This window comes from Anabrus simplex, chromosome 2, assembly GCF_040414725.1.
Source record: "Anabrus simplex isolate iqAnaSimp1 chromosome 2, ASM4041472v1, whole genome shotgun sequence".
NCBI classification, from domain to species: Eukaryota; Metazoa; Arthropoda; class Insecta; order Orthoptera; family Tettigoniidae; genus Anabrus; species Anabrus simplex.
In genome coordinates, this window is record NC_090266.1 from 214,487,796 (window position 1) to 214,502,837 (window position 15,042).

A 15,042-nucleotide genomic window follows, 5' to 3' on the forward strand; every position below is an offset into this window, starting at 1 on the left:
GATTGGTTATGTCCGGCTAGTGAAAAGACTACTGGTCTAAAATAAAATATGTTTTCAAGGAGAGTTAACAGTAGTAAAATAGCTACTATAATAATAAAACTGAAAATATCTTTGAAGTAGAAATAAGGGTGGAATGGAATTTTATCTGAATTTCTGTTAAGACCTAAAGGGTTAGTTATTTGATCCTATTTGATGGAGAAATAAAAGGTGAACTATAACCATTACAGCCACGATAAATGGAAGGACGAAGTGAAAAGTAAAGAATCGGGTAAGAGTAGCATTGTCAACGGCGAATCCACCTCAGACCCATTGTACTAAATCAATACCTACCTAAATAGGGAACAGCTGATAAGAGATTTGTAATTACTGTTGCCTCTCAAAAAGATATTTGTACTCAAGGTAGGACATATCCTATAAAAGCTGTTCCTATTACTAGGAATAAGATCACAACACCGGTGGATGAAGTGTGTATGTAATTGTATGAACAATAATATATTCCATGACCTACATGAAGGTAGAGGCAAATAAAAAAGAAAGATGCTCCATGCAAGGTGCGTAATAATCAACAATAATTGACATCACAACAAGTATGGGATACACTAGAAAAAGCTGGATCTACGTTTGCTGTATAGTGTATAGCTAAGAAAAGACCAGTGGCAATTTGGATTATTGAACATAATCCGAGGAGAGAGCCGAAATTTCATCACGCAGAAATATTAGAAGGAGCTGGTAAATCTACTTGTACTCAAGGTAGGACATTTAGCAATTTTTAATAAAGGGTGGGATATTCGTATAGGTTTAGCCATTAAAATTTTTGTCGTAGAGGACCTTGGAAGATATTTGTGATTTTTACAATTACAATTAAAGTGAGAAAAAAGTAGTTTACTAATATTAAATGATTAAGTGATTAGGTTTATCCTAAAGTTTAATTAAATGAGGTGTAGCTTCTGTATTTAAGAAACTGGTTATTAGATCAATAGGTATTCCTGAGATCCATATTTTCGGTAAGTGTATTTCTAAAGTATGGATCTCTAACTGATGAAAACTGATTAACATAATTGATAATAAGATGATGACGGGATTTTTTATGGAAGTATAAAATAGTTCATTAGAAGCTAAACTAGTGATGTAGATAAAGAAGACTAATATTCCTCCTAATAAGATTAAGAATAGAATGTAAGAAAATAAAAAAGATGTCATTACTCCGACGGTTATAGAAATAATACACGTTTGTATGATAATGATAAGAGTTATAGCAAGAGGATAATTAGCTTGTACAAAAATTAAACTATTGAGGAAACTGAAAATAAGGATTCTCAGATTTATAATTTATAGGATAGTTTAGTGTAAAATATTAATTTTTGGGATTACTCAGAAGAATTTTCTTTTCTCTGAGTTTTAGAAGAAATGTCTTAATATTGGTTTACAAGACCAGTGTTTTTATTAAACTGCTAAAAAAATGGTAATAAGTGTAAGTTGAGTTATCTTGATTTTAGTATTTTTAATAGGAGTATGGGCTTTTTGTTCCAAACATGAACATTTATTGTCCATGTTGAGTTTAAAATTTATTTTATTAAGCCTATTTGGTTTACTTTATTTATATATATATTTTTTTTTTGCTAGGGGCTTTACGTCGCACCGACACAGATAGGTCTTATGGCGACGATGGGACAGGAAAGGCCTAGGAGTTGGAAGGAAGCGGCCGTGGCCTTCATTAAGGTACAGCCCCGGCATTTGCCTGGTGTGAAAATGGGAAACCACGGAAAACCATTTTCAGGGCTGCCGATAGTGGGATTCGAACCTACTATCTCCCGGATTCAAGCTCACAGCTGCGCGCCTCTATGCGCACGGCCAACTCGCCCGGTTAATTTTTGTTTATTATGAACTATATTTTAGTATGGTTTTTTTAACATTTTCTGAATGTGAGGAGGCATTAAGGTTATATGTACTGGTTTCTATAATTCGTACGCATGGTAATGATTTTTTTCAAACATTTAGAGTCTTACAATGTTAAAGTTCATATTTATAATTATACTTTTAATCCCACTGTGTTTTTTTTGTTGAGTGGTTCAATCTGTAATATTTTTTATAACTTTTTTTGAGGATGTATTTTATCTGGAGATTTTGGTAATTTATTATTATTATTTTGGGCGTGATATTTTATCTTATTGGCTTATTTCGTTAAGTTTTTGAATTTGTGCATTGATGATTATGGTGAGAGAGTCAATTTATTGTATTAAGTTTTATAATCAGTTGTTTCAAGTCTATATCTTATTTTTGTTGTTAATGTTATATTGTACTTTTAGAAGTTTTTTTTTTTTTTTTTTTTTTTTTTTTTTTGTAAAGTACCTTAATTCCAACTCTGATTTTAATTTTGGGTTGGGGATATCAACCTGACCGTTTACAGGCTGGAGTATATTTATTATTTTAGACCTTATTAGCTTCATTACCCCTATTAGTGGGATTATTTAATATCTATAGAATTAATGGTAATTTGGATTTAAGATTATTGGTAAATGCATTTAATGTTTCATTATATTTGGTTTTGATTTTAGCATTTTTAGTAAAAATTCCTATATTTCTTGTTCATTTATGATTACCCAAAGCACACACAGAAGCTCCTGTTTCTGGGTCTATAGTTTTAGCAGCTGTATTATGAAAGTTTGGCGGATATGGGTTATTACGTGTTTATTCGATAATGGTTTCATTAGGGTTGAGGTATAATTATATTTGAGTTGCGATTAGTTTAGTAGGTGGTGTGCTAGTTAGTTTAGTATGTTTATATCAAACTGATTTAAAAGCTTTAATTGCTTATTCTTCCATTTCACATATAGGAATTGTACTACGGGGTTTAATAACACTGGGCATTTGAGGTTTCAGTAGAAGTTATACTCTAACAATTGCTCATGGATTATGTTCCTCTTGTTTATTTGCATTGGCTAACATTACGTATGAATGACTTGGTAGTTGAAGTATACTGGTAAGAAAGGATTTAATGAATTTTAAACCTTCGATGGCTATATGGTGATTTCTTCTTAGTTCTTCAAATATATGGCTGCACCCCCATCTTTAAATTTAATAGGTGAAATTGGATTATTTAATAGATTGGATGCATGATCATGAATAACTATAGTTGCACTGATGTTATTGTCATTTATAGAGCGGTATACACATTATATTTATATGCTTATAGTCAACATGGTATATTATATTCTGGAATTTATTCAAGTTCTAGAGGATATAATCGTGAATTTATTTTATTATTACTCCATTGGTTAACATTAAATATTTTAGTATTAAAGGGAGATTTGTGTATATTGTGTTTAAACAGTTTAATATAAAAATCTTGGTTTGTGATTCCAGAGTTGAGGGAAGCTACTTTAAACCATTTTATTATCATTGTCTATTTGTTTTCTGAGTTTTTTTATTATTGTTTATTGTGGCAATAATTATAATTATAATAGGATTTTATTTTATTATACTTGAATTAGTAATTTTCGTTGAGTGAGAGGTGTTAAATTTGAACAGAAGTTCAATTGTTACAACTTTTTTGTTTGATTGAATATCATTATTATTTATAGGATTTGTAGGGTCAGTCAGGGTAAATATGAGACATTTTTTACAACTTTGTTCATAAATTACAAACTACAACAGTGACAATTATGCAAATAATCATAATAAGTTGTGACTGGTGTTACAAAAAGCAATGGAAACTACAGATTACTATATATTCATTAACTTTTGAAAAATAAATATAAATGTGCGTCTCATTTTTAACCCACAAAAGGGGGAATTATGAGACAACCCAGGGGAAAAGTGAGACAGTATTGTAGCAGACTGTAAAATCATGTTGGAGAGTTAATATGGTAATTGTGAGACAGTTTAGGGTCAAAGGAAGACAGAAAAAAATCTGGGTGTAATAGTTTGCAACACTTTCCTCAGTTTTATTATAGGAACAAAATGGCCATGTTTTGATAACACAAAATTTAGGCTTGAGATACATCTTTATACATTTTGCTGACAAAAATTATGTAGTATAGATTGTTGACATTATACCATCTAATTAAATGGTACCTGAGCTTTACGTCTGAATTTATGTTACATTTTAATGATACTAAATAAATATATAATGCCCATTGTAATCAGAATGGTGAAAAAATGAGACATTTCACTTGGCTAAAAGTGGGTTAGCAGAAAATGTAGTTCTGTTTTTTTTTCTTTTTCAAAAACATTAACTGTTCCTGGGAATGCAAATGTAATGCCTCTATATTTCCCTGTTATTATTGGAACAGGCAATTTCGCCAGTAATTTTGACTTTTCCACAACGGATATGACATTTTTGTTAAGCCTAACGCAGTTTTGTTATTGTCCACTCAATTGAGACACATAATTTGCATGTCTCTACCTTCCAGTACTTTATGAACAGTGGCAACATGTTTATATTGAAAAGAATGCTGCTTTCCACAACTTTCAATTTTCAAAAAGCACAAGTACAAAGTCACCCAGATTTACATCTGTCATGACATTTCCTCAGCATCTGTGTCAAGTAGATCAACTTCATCAAGACTGCCACCGCTACCTTGCCAATCTTCACCTTTGCTTGAAGCTGAGTCAGACGAATAAACTTTTGCTCTTGTCTTAGATGGAGGTCTTACTGCTGGAACTGTTGGCTTTTGAATATCAGTACCCTTTCTATTCTTCTTATGAACTGGTTTCTGCTTTTCGCTCATAAGCTGAGAATACTCTTCAGATGATATCACCTTTGCTGTTGGGTCCACTCTTTGGTTTTGTCAGTGCGTTTGATTTTTGAAAGTAGGATAAATATTTAGGTACAGAAACAAGTGTACCAAGTGTCTCATTTTTCCCCTAGAAGTGTCTCACTTTTACCCTCATGATGTCTCATATTTACCCCCGTTTTTTAAAATGAATTTTCTTCTCAAATCAAAAACTTAACATTGTGTTTACAAGCTGAAAAGGAAGGTTCTCCCGTATACTATGAAATAAAACCACAAACACTTCCCTGGATTTTTGGACTGAGTCAGAGTAACAAAATACAAAGTGCAACACATGAAATTTTTTTGGTTAGAAAAAACACCACTCAGGAAAACCTTGTCTACTGGTAGATACATAGTACGTAGACTTTTCAATTATCATAATGGATATAAGACTGATATATAACATCATTCATGCAAAGTGTTGAGATCATTAATCAGAGCAGAAAAATTTGAGTGTCTCATTTTCCCCCCTTTTTTTGTCTGTCTCATAATTACCCTGACTGACCCTATTATTTATTTCATCTTTAGTGATTTTTTATAGTGACGAATATATACATGGTGATTTAACTATTAATCCCTTTATTATTTTGGTTTTAATTTTTGTTTTGTCAAAAATATTTTTAATTATTAGACCAAATTTAATTAGAATTTTATTAGGATGGGAGGGATAAGGTCTTGTTTCTTATTGTTTAGTCATTTATTATCAAAATGTTAAAACTTATAATGCAGGTTTATTAACAGCTTTATCAAATCGAATTGGGGATGTAGCGTTGTTGATAGCTACTGCATGAATAATAACATATGGGAGTTGAAATTATGTATATTATTTAGATTTTGGTAAGGAGTCTTTTATTATAATGTCGATTAGAACTATAGTGGTATTAGCTGCTGCAACTAAGAGTGTTGTATATGTGTTGAAGTGTTGGCTGATATTCAAGTTTTACCCAAATTAGTGGCACCTCCACTCTACCTCCTACCTTTCCGTCAACTTTCCTCTGCGCGTGGACAACAAGCCCATAGCTCCTCCCTCCCAAGCGCTTCCCCCTTTACTATGACCTCACGAACGCAATGCGCGGAGTAGTAGCAGAGCTAGCTTCATTAGTCCGACAACACTCAACCACAACAAGTAACTTCTCAGCGGCCTATCGGGTATGTGATACTAATCTTTACTCATTTTTACTGCCTAGATCATTTCTTTTGACATCAATTTAATAACAATAATATCTCAATTACAGACAATCTACATACACTTGGCTTCCACACCATCCACCACAGATTACGATCAACACGCTAGCATCCAGCACACACCAACACCATCATGTTGTGCCTCTACAACTTCACATCACAGATAAGATTGATGAGGACTCGTCCTATGCCGTGACACTCCGACCAAGTCGTAGTGTACTTTGGCATTTGATTCCTTTGCTACGAACTACGCCAAATGTTGAATCACAATTTTATTTTACGAGGCTAACATCACAAGCCAAAGATTTCGACCTGTTGTTCTTCATTTTTTAATTTTATGATATTACCTCCAAATAAGGCCTAAATTAACCATTCTCACGCTAGAATATTTTACATAGCATTCTGAAAAATGTAATATGTAATATGGTTCATGGTGTGGGTTACTGAAGTACGTCCTAGTTCGTGAACCATCGTCAACGGCTGAGTGGCCTAGTAAGTGGTCCTGACAGTCGGGATACCACTTGCTATGGAATGGGAGTGGGCATCTCGGACATATTCCGAATCATGGACCTCCATGTGCTCAGGCGGCTAGGACTATACAATTCACCGGTGGTCCATAACCCGTTAGAGGAGAGATCCTCACTTGGACTATGTGCAAGTAAGGTAACATCCTGCTTCATGAATTTACCGAGCTCAGAACATTTTAAGCAAGCCTCGGACCTATGGGAGCAACGGAGTCCCACTCCCATTTGACAGGCGAGGGACTCCTTTGAAACAACTTGGCAAACTAAATGGAATTCGATGGGGAGCTATCAATATTAATGGGGCTTATGGAAGAAAGAATGTAGAACTGGCTGAGTCAGCAAAGAGGATGCATCTGGATGTGCTACAAGTAAGTGATATTCGGGTAAGGAAAGATAACGAGGAAGAGATAGATTATAAAGTGTAATTGACGGGTGTTAGAAAGGGAAGGGCAGAGTCTGGGGTAGGGCTCTATATCAGGAACACAATTGCATGCAATATAATTTCTGTTAGGCACGTAAATGAGCAAATGACGTGGGTAGATTTGTCAGTTGGAGGAATTAGGACTAGAATTGTCTCCGTGTATTCACCATGTGAGGGTGCAGATGAGGATGAAGTTGACAAGTTTTATGAAGCATTGAGTGACATCGTGGTCAGGGTCAACAGCAAGAATAGAATAGTGCTAATGGGCGATTTCAATGTGAGAGTTGGGAATAGAACTGAAGGATACGAAAGGGTGATTGGTAAATGTGGGGAAGATATGGAAGCTAATGGGAATGGGAAGCATTTGGTGGACTTCTGTGCTAGTATGGGTTTAGCAGTTACAAATACATTCTCCAAACATAAGGCTATTCACTGCTACACATGGGAGGCTAGGGATACCAGATCCATAATGGACTATATCTTAACCGACATCGAATTCAGGAAGTCTGTTAGGAATGTACGGGTTTTTTTTGGATTTTTCGATGATACAGATCACTATCTGATCTGTAGTGAACTAAGTATATCTAGGCCTAGGGTAGAGAAGGTGAAATCTGTCTGCAAACGAATAAGGGTAGAAAATCTCCAGGAAGAGGAAATTAGAAGTACATGGATATGATTAGTGAGAAGTTTCGAACAGTAGGCAGTAAGCAGGTTCAGAATATAGAAAGTGAATGGGTGGCATACAGGGATGCTGTAGTAGAAACAGCTAGGGAATGCCTAGGAACAACTGTGTGTAAAGACGGGAAAAATCGAACATCTTGGTGGAATGATGAAGTGAAAGCAGCTTGTAAACGTAAAAAGGAGGCTTATCAGAAATGGCTCCGAACAAGGGCTGACACAGACAGGGATTTGTACGTAGATGAAAGCAACAGAGCGAAACAAATAGTTGTTGAATCAAAAAAGAAGTTGTGGGAAGATTTTTGGTAATAACCTCGAAAGGCTAGGTCAAGCAGCAGGGAAACCTTTCTGGACAGTAATAAAGAATCTTAGGAAGGGAGGGAAAAAGGAAATGAACAGCGTTTTGAGTAATTCAGGTAAACTCATAATAGATCCCAGGGAATCACTGGAGAGGTGGAGGGAATATTTTGAACATTATCTCAACGTAAAAGGAAATCATCATTGTGGTGTTGCGAACAGCGAAGCTCATGGGGAGGAGGAAAATTATGTTTGTGAAATTACGCTTGAGGAAATGGAAAGGATGGTAAATAAACTCCATTGTCATAAAGCAGCAGGAATAGATGAAATCAGACCTGAAATGGTGAAGTATAATGGGAAGGCAGGGATGAAATGGCTTCACAGAGTAGTAAGATTAGCACTGAGTGTTGGTAAGGTACCTTCAGATTGGACAAAAGCAGTAATTGCACTCATCTATAAGCAAGGAAACAGGAAGGATTGTAACAATTATCGAGGTATCTCACTGATTAGTATACCAGGCAAAGTATTCACTGGTATCTTGGAAGGGAGGGTGCGATCAGTCGTTGAGAGGAAGTTGGATGAAAGCCAGTGTGGTTTCGGACCACAGAGAGACTGTCAGGATCAGATTTTCAGTATGCACCAGGTAATTGAAAAATGCTACGAGAGGAATATGCAGTTGTGTTTATGTTTCATAGATCTAGAGAAAGCATATGACAGGGTACCGAGGGAAAAGATGTTCGCTATACTGGGGGACTATGGAATTAAAGGTAGATTATTAAAATCAATCAAAGGCATTTGTGTTGACAATTGGGCTACAGTGAGAATTGATGGTAGAATGAGTTCTAGGTTCAGGGTACTTACAGGGGTTAGACAAGGCTGTAATCTTTCACCTTCGCTGTTCATAGTATACATGGATCATCTGCTGAAAAGTATAAAATGGCAGTGAAGGATTCCGTTAGGTGGAAATGCAGTAAGCAGTCTGGCCTATGCTGACGACTTGGTCTTAATGGCAGATTGTGCAGAAAGCCTGCAGTCTAATATCCTGGAACTTAAAAATAGGTGCCATGAGTATGGTATGAAAATTAGCCTCTCGAAGACTAAATTGATGTCAGTAGGTAAGAAATTCAACAGAACTGAATGTCAGATTGGTGATACAAAGTTAGAATAGTTCGATAATTTCAAGTACATAGGTTGTGTATTCTGCCAGGATTGTAATATAGTGAGATTGAATCAAGGTGTCGTAAAGCTAATGCAGTGAGCTCACAGTTGCGATCAACAGTATTCTGTAAGAAGGAAGTCAGCTCCCACGCGAAACTATCTTTACATCGGTCTGTTTTCAGACCAACTTTGCCTTATGGGAGCGAAAGCTGGGTGGACTCAGGATATCTTATTCATAAGTTAGAAGTAACAGACATGAAAGAAGCAAGAATGATTGCTGGTAAAAACAGGTGGGAACAATGGCAGGAGGGTACTCGGAATGAGGAGATAAAGGCTAATTTAGGAATGAACTCTATGGATGAAGCTGTACGCATTAACAGGCTTTAGTGGTGGGGTGATGTGAGGCGAATGGAGGAGGATAGGTTACCTAGGAGAATAATGGACTCTGTTATGGAGGGTAAAGGGCCCCATACACGCGCAGACTTTTGGAATACTTACCTGCACAGACTTGCCTCCGGGAATTAAGTCGGAAGTATGCAGTTGTACACACACGCTCAGACGAAATGATTATTTACTGAGGAAGTTGAATACGACGCGCTCAGCTGTTTTCTGTTTTAAGATTTTGCGCTTCGGATGGTTGAAAAATATATACGAATCGAAATTAATTAGATAGTCGGTATAGAATATGAGTTTTTATTTGGACATAATGTAGCGCTCTGCACGAAAAAGACGCGCAAAAAAAATTTCAGTTTTAATATTTGTAGGTTACCATGTTTACATTTATTGCCGCAACTCTGAGATAGTGCTTTCGTCGCAAGTCTCCGGCTGAATTCAAGCAGCGCCAGAATGTCAGAGACATGCCTGCAGACTTTTTGTCGGCAGACTTATCGGCCATACACACAGAGACATGTCTGAAGAGACTGGTTTGTGCAGACTTACCTCCGACTAAGTCTGCGCGTGTATGGGGCCCTTAAGGGAAGTAGAGGTAGACCAAGACGACAATGGTTAGACTCAGTTTCTAACGATTTAAAGATAAGAGATATAGAACTAAATGAGGCCACAACAATAGTTGCAAATCGAGGATTGTGGCGATGTTTAGTAAACTCGCAGAGGCTTGCAGACTGAACGCTGAAAGGCATAACAGTCTACAATGATACTGTATGTGTATGTATGTACAAAACTCAAATTTAGCCGAGTGATTCTAAACCCCGCAACATGTTCCCTTGAAACAACTATTATCAACAACTAACGGCTGTCATTGTTGTCATTCACAATGCACCTATGTACTTATTCGACCTTTCTTTTCAACTACACCTAAATTAAGCCTAAACAATTTAAGACACTCCAATCAAGTTTCCTTTTACGCCAATTAATTCACCATTCGCTTATTGAGAGCCAAATTCTTGAACCTAGGACTTTAACGAGATAGCTTTTCCAGTTTAAGACTACGCTCCTGAATGGAGCCTCATTTGGCAATCCCTCAATGTGCTGCAATGTTTTTCCTAGCATTCCAAATAATGTAATATTTGAATTCCAAAGTCAGACCACTTCTGCTAGACATAGTGTAGTTACTTTGTCACAACGGGTGATCATCAGCCGACAGAAATAGAGCTATACACATTGGTGTTGAACATTTGTATTCTTTTTCCTTAGACTGCTCCCATGTAAATATGTTAATATAAATCTTGCTAATTACTTTTCCTTACATTTCTAATAGTGCAGTGTGAAAGTTTCAAGTCGGACCACTGCTGATGGATGCTGTTATGTGCCTTACAGGGTACGATGCGCATAGGTATCACCCAATTTGTCACAAATGGAACATAATAATTGCTTTTACACATATCAAGTGAAAAATCTGCGGCAAATTAAGAAATACCGTCGTTATTTGAGAAATATGAAAACATACTTAAGGCTTGTAGACAGGACTGGTTTATGTCGTACTCCGCTGCTGGTGCAGTCTTTTGTTACTTTCTTCAGGTCCAGGGCTAGCACCGTGGAATGGGAGTGCTATGTCTGTAGATTCTCATTATCTTTGTCCATATGACTAGAGCGGCCAGTTCAAACAGCAAAATGGAGGTCAACAGAAAAATAGCATGATCCCTGGACCAATACATCACTAGTCCACTGAATTTTTCTTATGTACATTGGCCATACCATGTTGTCGCCTATTAAATATTGCATATCGCGATACAATTCATGAAATGATGTCATTGACAAGTGAAGCAATGAAACAAAAGCAAAGAATTTCAGTGAACACATATATCACACACAAAATTGTTGAAAGTGTAAGACAAAAGACATACTGTGAGCGCAACACCAAATGAACTTGTAAAATGGTAAAGTATGTATACATAACATTCTCCAAAAATCGAATATTTCTTAATTTGCCGCAGATTTTTCACTTGATATGTGTAAAAGCAATTATTATGTTCCATTTGTGACAAATTTTATAGTGATATTTGGGTGATACCAATGTGCACTATACCCGTGCCTTACACAACTAGCAATCAACAGCCAATGGCTGATAAGTTGTAATACACATTAATACAGAGTATTGTACCTTTTTTCACAACTAATGATCAGCTGCCAACGACCGATATTGTGGTTTTACGCATTGGTGCTGATTACTTGTATCTTTTGCTTGCTTGTTGTTTTAAGGGGCCTAACATCGAAGGTCATCGGCCCACTTGTATCTTTTTCCTTAGACTGCTCCCATGTAAATATGTTCATATAAATCTTTGTAATTACATTTCCTACCATTTCAAAAAGTGTAGGGTCAGAATTACAAGTCGGACATCTGCTGATGACACTTATGCCTTACACAACTAGTAATCAACAGCCAACGGCTGATATGTCGTTATTCATATTAATAACGAACATTATTTTCTCTATAGACTGCTCCTACTGTAAATATGTTAATATTAATTCTTAGTAATTATAATTTAAATACAAACCTTGAGGAGGTACAGTGACTGATGATGCCTTCTATGAAAGGCAAAACATGTTTCACATTCATATGGTAAACAATGATAAATTCCTAATTGTTTAAAATTTTAATGTATTGATACGGTGGTATTGTTAATAAACTAATTAGCATCCTACAGTAAGTAATATGTTCCGAGCTGTCAGTGGAGAGATGGTAGGGAATGACATTAGTAGAATAATAATTTTTTTTTTGCTAGTTGTTTACGTCGCACCGACACAGATAGGTCTTACGGCGACGAAAGGTCTAGGAGTGGGAAGGAAGCGGCCGTGGCCTTAATTAAGGTACAGCCCCAGCATTTGCCTGGTGTGAAAATGGGAAACCACGGAAAACCATTTTCAGGGCTGCCGTCAGTGGGGTTCGAACCTACTATCTCCCGAATAATAAATTTAAGCGGAGCTTTTAAATGTAGGAAAGATAATAATATGAAGATGAAGTTGGAATTCATGAGGACAAATTGGAGCAAATATTCATTGATAGGACAAGGGGTAAGGGATTGGAATAATGAATCCAGGGAAATGTTTCATGAATTTTCAGGTTCTTTGAAAATGTTTCAAAAAAAGCAAGGTAAACAACCGATAAGAAATTTGCCACCTGAGCAACAGCCCTATACGCAGATCATTGATTCAACCAGTTATTCAAGTTTTACCCAATCTAGTGGCCCCTAGTTTTGCTACGCTTGATCTATAATATATTTGTACATTGTGTCAAAAAGTCCTCCTTTCAAATTATCTGCTGTTAGTGTAAATCTCAACCACCCAATGCCGTCACAAAGGTGCACGGCCCAAAGCCGCAGAGCACATACTAGCAGATCCTGGACTATGCCAGGTGCAAATATATACTGTAAGATGTAAATAAATGTAAGATAGGATAAGAGGGGACAGGTGGAGTGTAGGCAGCAGGAGAAGAAGGAAGAGATAAAATAAAAACTATTGACTAATTTTACCTTCTCCCCACCGGAAACCCCCACCATTCAGGCAGATCCCACAAGTATGACATCACAGAAGTGCCAGCACATTCTGGCCTTGTTCCACCATTGGTTGACATTGTTTAGGATTTTTTTTTCATCCGTGGTAGTTGGTAACACAATCAAGTTCAGTTTTGTTCTGGAAGACGCATCGCAGTCCATGAAATTCCGGCCAATGATACTGCCTCTACAAGTAACACAAAATAAGATTTCCACTATTTATCCCATGCTATAATATCATTAAAACGGGCGAGAGGGTTTGCCCCACTGATCACGTCACCTTATAATTTGCAGGCCTTAAGCCGCGTATACACTTGAGCATTCGCCCCGAATGAGCATTCGTTTGCCCAGTTTTGCTCAGATGAGTAGAGCCCGATCCGAATGTTGTCAGTACCTCAAAGTGAGCACGTGCTCTGTTCGTGCTCAGTGTGGACGGTTGATGACGAGTGGGGTAGCCCGAACAGTATGAGCCGACTGCTTCCGCCTATGCATATGCGATCTCGCTCATGCAAGTGAAGTGAAGGAAGAGTGTGAAAGGTAATTTCAAGTTGAAAGGGAATTGTCCCAGGATAATTCTCATATCCTCCTGGGGTACTACCACAAGTATCCCATTCTATGGAACCCCAAGGACGAGTTCTATTACAATACCTAAGAAAAGGACGATGCTTGGAGTGAAATTGCTGCCCTCATGCCCGGGTGATATTCTCGTAAAAAATTTTAAATTGTCATCTGTTTCATGACCGATCGTTTTTAACAATTGAGTATTGCATCTCTCTTCATACAGTTTTCTTTGCCACCACCGCTTTTTCCTTTTTGTTTTCAACGAATGCAATAAATACATATGTATAGATAAGAAAAGTGTTCCACCGATCAATACTTATTTATTGTAAATGGATTTACATTTGTACCGGTTTCGGCCTATCATGGCCATCATCAGCTAATATATAATTATATTACAGCCATTAGACAAAATCACAAAGATGTTATGTTAGATCATCCAGATGTCTAATGGGTATGGAAATGAAATACATTGTAGTAGTGTGAAGTTAAAATAACTATGATCAAAGGTGGTGGTAAAGGTTACATTAAACTAAAACCTATTGAGTGTACATTAGACATGAGTACATTAAACATAGCCTATTAAAATACATAGGCCACAGTATATAACACTTAAAAAGTTAAACACACTAAAATATGGTATATATAGGTTGTTAAAACGCTTATTAAAATTTGAGTTCATGTTGCATGGATTTCATTCTTCAATCTTCCTTGTGGTTCCTGTGCTTCTGTATCATGCTGATTTAGTTGTATGGGGCAATCTTCGAGATTGTTCTATGGCTGAAATGTGTCATATTGATACGTGGTAAGAAACCTTGTCATGAAATTATTTTTTTTGTACTATGTAATCCAACTGTTGATGTACTTGAAAAAGTTTTTTATGATAAACTGCAAGACTTGAGTTTAAATTTTAATTAGAAGCTGTTGGTGGCGACACCTCTGACGTCTATGTTCGTGTTGTGGTTGTTATCTGTAAAGATAAGCTAATGTAAGTATAGTGTGTGTATGAAGGAATGTCCGGTGTATGTATGGAAGTGAAAGAGTTGTTGTGGAGGTCATGTACCGATGTGTTTGGAGACTTGCTGTGTTCTACTATGAGTGCGTCTGGGGCTTATGTTAGCTGTGGAGAGGGATGTAGGTGGAGGGGTACGAGGAGTGGCTATTGTACACGTAGGGGTGGGGTTAGGCTTGTGATTCGTCGGTTTATTAGGACGTGTGTTTAATATTTTGAGATAGTCGTTTTTTAATGCAGGAATGGCTTTATCAAAGATGATGCTGGTTTTCTCTGTAATCCCAATCATAACATTAACGACTTCACTTTTGTATTTGTATGGTGTATAGTCATTTTTTAATGCAGGAATGGCTTTATCAAAGATGATGCCGGTTTTCTCTGTTATCCCAATCATAACATTAACGACTTCACTTAAGTATTTGTATGGTGTATACGAGTTGCTTGCGATTCGACAGTCGATTTCGAAAAATTTAAAAAAAGTATT

General features: G+C 36.6%; 1 protein-coding gene across 2 annotated transcripts in view; it reads right to left on the reverse strand.

The window, feature by feature from the left end:
• LOC136862754 (uncharacterized protein C16C10.8) overlaps positions 1–15,042 on the reverse strand; it is a 121,240-nt gene that overhangs the window by 105,269 nt on the left and 929 nt on the right. The window contains exon 2 of one of the 2 annotated variants that reach the window (XM_067138986.2): positions 12,968–13,175. The exons of the other annotated variant lie outside the window; for it this stretch is intronic. The gene's annotated coding sequence lies outside the window, so the exon portion shown is untranslated. The remainder of the gene's footprint in view (positions 1–12,967; positions 13,176–15,042) is intronic. 2 annotated transcript variants of the gene reach the window in all.